General features: G+C 41.3%; 1 pseudogene; it reads right to left on the bottom strand.

Annotated features, from left to right (window-relative positions):
- Positions 1–6,884: 6,884 nt before the first annotated feature.
- On the bottom strand, positions 6,885–8,575 carry LOC112834847 (dnaJ homolog subfamily A member 2 pseudogene; annotated as a pseudogene).
- Positions 8,576–9,019: the final 444 nt, after the last annotated feature.

The raw sequence follows: 9,019 nt of genomic DNA on the forward strand, positions 1-9,019 counted from the left end.
GATCAGTGCAGAAATCAATGAAATAGAAACCAAAAGAATGGTAGAACAGATCAACAAAACTAGGAGCTGGTTCTTTGAAAGAATTAACAAGATTGATAAACCCCTGGCCAGACTTATCAAAAAGAAAAGAGAAATGACCCAAATCAACAAAATCATGAATGGAAAAGGAGAGATCACAACCAACACCAAAGAAATACAATTATAAGAACATATTATGAGCAACTCTATGCCAGCAAATTAGATAACCTGGAAGAAATGGATGCATTCCTAGAGATGTATCAACTAACAAAACTGAACCAGGAAGAAATAGAAAACCTGAACAGACCTATAACCACTAAAGAAATTAAAGCACTCATCAAAAATCTCCCAATAAACAAGAGCCCAGGGCCAGACGGCTTCCCAGGGGAATTCTACCAAACATTTAAAGAAGAATTAATACCTATTCTTCTGAAACTGTTCCAAAAAATAGAAATGGAAGGAAAACTTCCAAACTTGTTTTATGAGGCCAACATTACCTTGATCCCAAAATCAGACAAAGACCACATCAAAAGGAGAATTACACACCAATATCCCTGATGAACATGGATGCAAAAATTCTCACCAAAATACTAGCCAATAGGATCCAACAGTACATTAAAAGGATTATTCACCATGACCAAGTGGGATTTATCCCTGGGCTGCAAGGTTGGTTCAACATCTGCAAATCAATCAACGTGATACAATACATTAACAAAAGAAAGAACAAGAATCATATGATCCTTTCAATAGATGCAGAAAAAGCATTTGACAAAGTACAGCATATTTCTTGATCAAAACTCCTCAGACTATAAGGATAGAGGGTACATACCTCAATATCATAAAAGCCATCTATGAAAAACCTACAGCGAATATCATTCTCAATGGGAAAAAACTGAGAGCTTTCCCCCTAATGTCAGGAATGCGGCAGGAATGTCCACTATCACCACTGCTATTCAACATAGTATTAGAAGTCCTAGCCACAGCATTCAGACAACAAAAAGAAATAAAAGGCATCCAAATCGGCAAAGAAGAAGTTAAACTCTCACTGTTTGCAGATGATGTGATACTTTATGTGGAAAACCCAAAAGACTCCACCCCAAAACTGCTAGAACTCATACAGGAATTCAGTCAAGTGGCAGGATATAAAATCAATGCACAGAAATTAGCGGCATTCCTATACACCAACAACAAGACAGAAGAGAAAGAAATTAAGGAGTCGATCCCATTTACAATTGCACCCAAAACCATAAGATACCTAGGAATAAATCTAACCAAAGAGGCAAAGGATCTGTACTCAGAAAACTATAAAATAATCATGAAAGAAATTGAGGAAGACACAAAGAAATGGAAAAACGTTCCATGCTCATGGATTGGAAGAACAAATATTGTGATGATGTCAATGCTACCTAGAGCAATCTACACATTCAATGCAATCCCCATCAAAATACCATCTACTTTTTTCAAAGACATGAAACAAATAATCCTAAAATTTGTATGGAACCAGAAAAGACCCTGAATAGCCAGAGGAATGTTGAAAAGGAAAAGCAAAGCTGGCGGCATCACAATTCCAGACTTTAAGCTCCATTACAAAGCTGTCATCATCAAGACAGTATGGTGCTGGCACAAAAACAGATACATAGATCAATGGAACAGAATAAAGAGCCCCAAAATGGACCCTCAACTCTATGGTCAACTAATCTTTGACAAAGCAGGAAAGAATGTCCAATGGAAAAAAGACAGTCTCTTCAACAAATGGTGTTGGGAAAATTGGATAGGCACATGCAGAAGAATGAAACTGGACCATTTCCTTACACCACACACAAAAATAGACTCCAAATGGTTGAAAGACCTAAATGTGAGATAAGAGTCCATCAAAATCCTAAAGGAGAACACAGGCAGCAACCTCTTCAACCTCAGCTGCAGCAACTTCTTAAAAACGTTGCCAATGGCAAGGGAAGCAAAGGCAAAAATGAACTATTGGGACTTCATCAAGATACAAAGCTTTTGCAGAGCAAAAGAAACAGTCAACAAAACTGAAAGACAACTGACAGATGGGAGAAGATATTTGCAAATGACATATCAGATAAAGGGCTAGTATCCAAAATCTATGAAGAACTTATCAAACTCAACACTCAAAGAACAAATAATCCAATGAAGAAATGGGCAGAAGACATGAACAGACATTTTTCCAAAGAAGACATCCAAATGGCCAACAGACACATGAAAAAGTGCTCAATATCGCTCAGCATCAGGGAAATCCAAATCAAAACCTCATTGAGATACTACCTCACACCAGTCAGAATGGCTAAAATTAACAAGTCAGGAAACGACAGATGTTGGCAGGGATGCGGAGAAAGGAGAACCCTCCTACACTGTTGGTGGGAATGCAAGCTGGTGCAACCACTCTGGGAAACGGTATGGAGGTTCCTCAAAAAGTTGAAAATAGAGCTTCCCTACGACCCAGCAATTGCACTACTGGGTATTTACCTCAAAGATACCAATGTAGGGATCCGAAGGGGTATGTGCACCCTGGTATTTATAGCAGCAATGTCCACAATAGCCAAAGTGTGGAAAGAGCCAGGATGTCCATCGACAGATGAATGGATAAAGAAAAAGTGGCATATATATACACAATGGAATATTATGCAGCCATCAAAAGGAATGAGATCTTGCCATTTGCAATGACATGGATGGAACTGGAGGGTGTTATGCTGAGTGAAATAAGTCAATCAGAGAAAGACATGTATGATATGACCTCACTGATATGAGGAATTCTTAATCTCAGGAAACAAACTGAGGGTTGCTGGAGTGGGGGTGGGGTGGGAGGGATGGATTGGCTGGGTGATAGACATTGGGGAGGGTATGTGCTATGGTGAGCACTGTGAATTGTGTAAGACTGTTGAATCAAAGACCTGTACTTCTGAAACAAATAAGACATTATATGTTTTTTTAAAAAAAAGAAGATAGCAGGAGGGGAAGAATGAAGGGGGGAAATCGGAGGGGGAGATGAACCATGAGAGACTGTCAGCTCTGAGAAACAAACTGAGGGTTCTAGAGGGGAGGGAGGTGGGAGGATGGGTTAGCCTGGTGATGGTTAGTAAAGAGGGCACGTTCTGCATGGAGCACTGGGTGTTATGCACAAACAATGAATCATGGAACACTACCTCAAAAACTAATGATGTAATGTATGGTGATTAACATAACAATAAAAAATTTAAAAAAAGAATAAAAGATTAGTTTCTAGGGAAGGAATTTCTGTAACTGAATCCAAATTATATCTTGAAAATAATAAATCCAAATGGAATTATTTTTGAAACTGTTTTTAATATGATTGGAAATGAAATGGTCTTGGGACACCTGGGGGCTCAGTTAAGTGTCTGCCCTCAGCTCAGGTCATGATCTCAGGGTCCTGGGATGAAGCCCCGTGTCAGGTTCTGTGCTCAGTGGGGTAACATCTTATATAGTTAAAATAATAGTATATATCAAAACCAGGAAATCAACATTGGTACAGTCCATAAAGCTTATGCAAATTTCACTAGTTTTACATACACTCATTTGTGTGTATGTCTGTATAGTTCTATGCAGTTTTATCACACGCATACATTTGTTTAACCACCACCATAATCAAGATATGAAATTGTGCCATGACCCCTAGGATCCCTGGTGTTACCCCTTATAGCCACCCCCATGACCCTCCAAGGCATCATCCCTAACCCCTGACAACCACTTCTCTGTTCTCTATAATATTGTCATTTTAAGACTGTTATGTAAATTCAATCATATAGTATTTAGCCTTTTGAGATTGATGTCTTTTTTACTCATCATAATGCCCTTGAGATCCATTAAAGTTGTTACACATATGAATCGTTCATTCTTTTTTATTGCTGTGTGATATTTCCATGATGAAGCTACACCACTCTTTGACCTTTCACCTGTTTAAGAACATTTTGGTTGTTTCTAGTTTTTGACTATTCCAAATAAAGCTTCTTTGAACATTTGTGTGTAGTTTTTTTTTCCTTTTGATATAAGTTTTCATTTCTTTGGGATAAATGCTTAAGAGATGGGTCATAGAGTAAATAATGCTTAGTATATAAGAAATTGCCAAACTATTTTCCAGAGTCATTGAGCCATTTTACAGTCCCATTGGCAATGCATGAGTGATTTCATTTTTCTGCATCTTCACCAGCATTGGGTATTATCACTATTTCTCATTTTAACAGTTCTCATAGCTTTTTAGTGATCTATTATTGGGTTTTAATTTGTATTTCCCTAATGGCTAATGATATTGGACATGTTTTCACGTGCTTATTTGCATCAGAATATCCTTCTCTGTCTATGTACTATGCTCATTATCTATTTGGATTATTTATTGTTGAGTTTTGAGAGTTCTTTATATAGTTTAGGTATAAAGCCTTGGTTGGATATGTAGTTTACCAATATTTTTTCCCACTCTGTAGCTTATCTTGTCATCTTCTTTATAGCCGCCAGCCCCCCACCAAGTAAAAGTTTTTAATTTTAATAAGGTTCAATTTGTCAGTTTTTCCTTTGATGGATTATGCTTTTGTGTCAAATGAAGTAATCTTTACAGGATGGTGGGAGTTGGCTGTGGGTAGTGGTATGGAAGGAACATAGGGGTTAACCCCCAAAACACTGAAAGGCAAAGCATCCCTTTTATTTTCCCTGCAAGAAGTGTGGTCTTATGCCTTGTTTTAGCATCAAGCCATGGGGGAGGGGAGGGCACATGGATCCCTGGACATGACTTGAGGGTACAGTAAAGGAGATGGAGGCGGGGTGTCAGCTGTGTGGGCACAGAATAAAACCCTCAGGAGCCAAGAGCTATCTTTGAGAATTAATGGACTGCTTTCTTCCAGCCTATTCAAATAATCCAGCTCATTTCATGTGAGATAAATTACAGGACCTTCCTACCCTGGTTCCCCGGGGATGACATTTCTGTGATTCATGGCACTCGCCCCCTAGGACCCTGAGGCGGGGACAGGGCCTGCCTTACTGACTGATGACTGTGGCCTGCTGACCTCGCTGCAAGGATGCTGCTCAAGGAGTGGTGGTAGGGGGGGCGCGAATTCAAATAAAGCCCACAAGACAGGCTGGGAGCGTGCCACTGAAGAGGCATGCTCTTAAGGACCACTGACAGGTTAAACCCCATCATCACTGTTGCACATTCTGCGGGGCCCGGCAGGACTTAAGCAAATGCCCCAAATGACCTGAGTCTAGCTTTGTTGTGCTTGGTATTGCTGGTAATTCTGTTGTGTAGGTCTTGAGGCCATGGGGGTTGTTTTGCAAGAGAATGCTGGATATAAGCTAGAAATGATGTGGTCTGCAGAAATGGAGTCTAGAACATGATCTTGCATGGACAGAAGGTTTTACAGGGGTGTGTGTGTATCTGGTCCTTTGAATGATGGAGATTCATGGGAATTAACCATAAAACAGCACCCCTCACCCCTCATCCCTTTAAACCTATTCACAAGAGCTGCTTTTCCTGCCGCCAAATAACAACTCTGACTTTCCTGGTTCACTCTTCAGTAGTATAAAATCCAACCATTACTTGAAATAACAAACAGCCTAGTTTCAGAAAGTAGAATGGGTACTGCCTCAGTGTAACCCTAAGTCCATTCTGCCTCTTGGTTAAGATTTCTCCCACCACCTCCAGCTCCAGCTGGGTTCTGGCATGAAGACAGGTGTGTGGTCCACTTCTCCTCTGTTTCTTGCTTCTATCTGGGTTATTTCTGACCCCTCCAGGTTAGAGACGAGAGGGCAGGGGGAAGGACCAGGGGAGCAGAATATTATTTAATGGGCGCTGTAGGAAGCTGGCTTCAAGCTCTCTAAACTTGACGGATATTTAAACTAGAATTTTCCTCTCTTACGCTACTCTGGTGAGTCCTCTGGAGGCTCCTTACCTCCCAGTTGAACAGTTAGCAGTTGTCCCCTTCTTGCAGCCAGAGAGACCTGTATCCTGCCTGGTCACTTACTCCCCTCACAGTGTTTGGGAATTTGGCAGTACTTTTAGCTAGCCTCTCTCTAGTACAGATGCTCCTAGCTTTCCTGCCTTTTTTCCTTTGTCTGTTATATAATAACAGCAGACATTTACGGAGACCTTACTGTGTATAAGGCACGGACAGAAGAGCTTTATGTGCTTTACTTCCTCCCAAATCAGAGAAGGATGTACAATGATTATTTTGCTCTTGAGGAAACTAACACTTGGAGAGAGAGAAAACAGTTTAATATTGTGGAGCTGGTAACTAGCAAAATTAAAAAAAAAAAGTTGACTTCAAGGCTGCCTGGCTTTTAAACTCTGCATTGTTCTGCCTCATCCCTTAAGTTGAGTTTTGCTTTGTTTGGAAGAACAATTTCAAGCCACGCTTTGTTCTTACCTAGGTCCCTGTATTTTGATGGAAGGAATGAGTTGATTCATTGGAAACACTGACAAAACTTTTCCCCTTAAATCATCAGCTCTTCACCCCATACCTCTAGCACCCAGAGGCATGTTTTCTTCACCCCCTTTGGGCCACTTAATTACATTCTCTCTTCTTTGCGAGGAAACCTGACATGTAATTATTTTCATGATTAACACTCTTGTGAAGCTAATTGTAATTATGCCTTATAATCACAGTTATGCTCGTCAATTACTCATTCCTGCCTCACTTGAAGGTTTTTCTTTTTCTTTTTTTTTTTTATACCAACTGCTTTTTATTATCGAGTTTCAGAAACCTTTCACAAGATGGTAAAGAAAAGGGGGGAGGAGGACTTTACAACCACAGCTAATGTTTTTTTTTTTTTTTCCATTGTTCCCAGTCAGCTCCAAACCCATTATGTACAAAGCCCATTTTTCCATGCATCTAAATGATAGATACAGGCTATGAAATTCTTTATTCTATTTGTAGCAGCTTACGCAGGTGCAGCCAAACACAAAGCTTCAGGACAAATTGTACACAGACTTTACAATGTGGGATTTGGATTTAAAATATGAAACATAAAATCTACACAAAACTGATAAAAATCAAGCACAGATACCAGGACTGAAACTTATAACCCATGTGTGAAAGGGAGTCTTGTTTCCTTTCAAGTGCTTTATTCTGCTACAGAACAGTCAAAATGAAGATGTAAAGCTTTGTGGTTAGTTTAAATTATACACTCTGTAGATAACTATACCAATTTTAAAAGTTACACATAGACCAACAGATGCCCATCAGTTCATCTGGACTGACCAGACACTCCAGCTGGATCGCTGAAAGCAAACCCGGCAAACGTGGAAAGAAAATCCACCTGTGCAATCTGTCTGCAGAGTTTACTGATGGGCACATTGCACTCCTGGCCCATGATGGCTGCTGCTTTCTTCATCAGAGCTATCATTATAGGCTTCACACCTCTGACCACCTCCTGAGCCCCGAGTGCTATCAAATTCTTGAAGCTCTACCTCCTCTGGGTCTCCAATTATGTTTGGAACTTCTGGTCTAGATGGCAGAAGATCTTCTAGCTCAGAAAGCTTGTCTGGGCTGATCCAGTTGTTTTCAGGAAACTGCACGTCAAACTTTATGTAGAGATCACCTTTTTCAAAGGGATTACGATACTGTGGCATTCCTTCCCCTCGACCTACACGGACACATCCTGGTTCAATTACTTTTCCGGGGGGCTATTTCACCACAATCTGACGTCCATCAAGGTGCTTAAATGTGAACTGAAATCCACATAGAGCTTCAACAAGTCCTATCTTATATGTCATGTGCAAGTCATTCCCACCTCTCTGGAACACCTCATGTTCCTTCTCTTGTAGCAAAAGAACAATGTCTCCTGGTTCCACTCCTGGGGCCTGATCTGCTTCCCCAGTGAATGTAATTCTCTGTCCATGTTTCATGCCTTTGTCTACGTGGACTTCAAGAATCTTGACTTCTTTAATCATCTTCTTCCCATCACATTTTTTACAGCTGTCCTTTTCATTAATTACCTCTCCTTCTCCATTACAGTCAGAACACACAGACTGCATCTGTTGTACCATTCCTGGAGCCAGCTGTCTGATCATGATGTGTACACCTCGACCCCGACAAGCACTACACTTCTGAACAGCTCCAGACTTTCCACCTTGGCCACTGCATGCACTACAGAGTACATTCTTGCTAAGTTGTAGTTTGGTTGTCTTGCCATTATACAGATCTTCTAAAGACACTTTAAGTGGATGCATCATGTCTTCTCCTCTTCTTCTGCCATTTCGACTTCTACTCTGATTGCCCATGAAGCCGAACAATCCCCCACCAAAAATGTGAGAGAAAATATCATCCATGCCACCACCTCCACCTCTACCTTCCCGAAGACCTTGTTCTCCATATCTGTCATATAATTCACGCTTCTCAGGATTTGACAGTACTTCATATGAAAAACTGATTTCTTTGAATTTGTCACCAGCATTTGGATTCTTATCAGGATGGTATTTCTTGGCTAACTTTCTGTATGCCTTCTTCAGCTCGTTCTCGCTGGCGCTGGGCGGGACGCCCAGGATGTTGTATAGCTTGGTGTCGGCCATGTTTGCCATGGCGGCCGGCCTGGCAGCGCTTAGGGAAGAAGGCGACGGAGCAGACGGAACGCAGCCAGGCCCACAGCCACTTGAAGGTTTTTCTTTATCCCAGCTTCACCAAGCTGATGGAGCGAATGTGCCTGCTTCTATACTCCCCCCGCCCCCCCCACACCCCACGTAATGTTAGGCCTTATTCTAGGCCTCAGGCCACGCTGCTCTCACCTTGAAGTGGGACGTTACCCTGCTGTCAGATGAAGAGGTAGGAGCATGGGCCTTGGTGGTGGACTGTGCAGGTTTGAGCTTTTGGATCATGGGAAAGTCACATAACATTACTGTGCCTTGATTTCCGCATCTGCAAATGGGAATAATGTGCACCTTCTTCATCAGGCTGTGGTGAATATGAATCCTCTTCTGCCTTGTCTCTACTGCACTTGGCTCAGTGTCCAGCCCACTCCATAAGGCTCAGAACATTCATCC

The sequence above is a fragment of the Callorhinus ursinus genome, unplaced genomic scaffold (assembly GCF_003265705.2).
Source record: "Callorhinus ursinus isolate GAN/ISIS: 27379988/994484 unplaced genomic scaffold, GSC_fseal_2.0 scaffold17, whole genome shotgun sequence".
In the NCBI taxonomy this organism is placed as follows: Eukaryota; Metazoa; Chordata; class Mammalia; order Carnivora; family Otariidae; genus Callorhinus; species Callorhinus ursinus.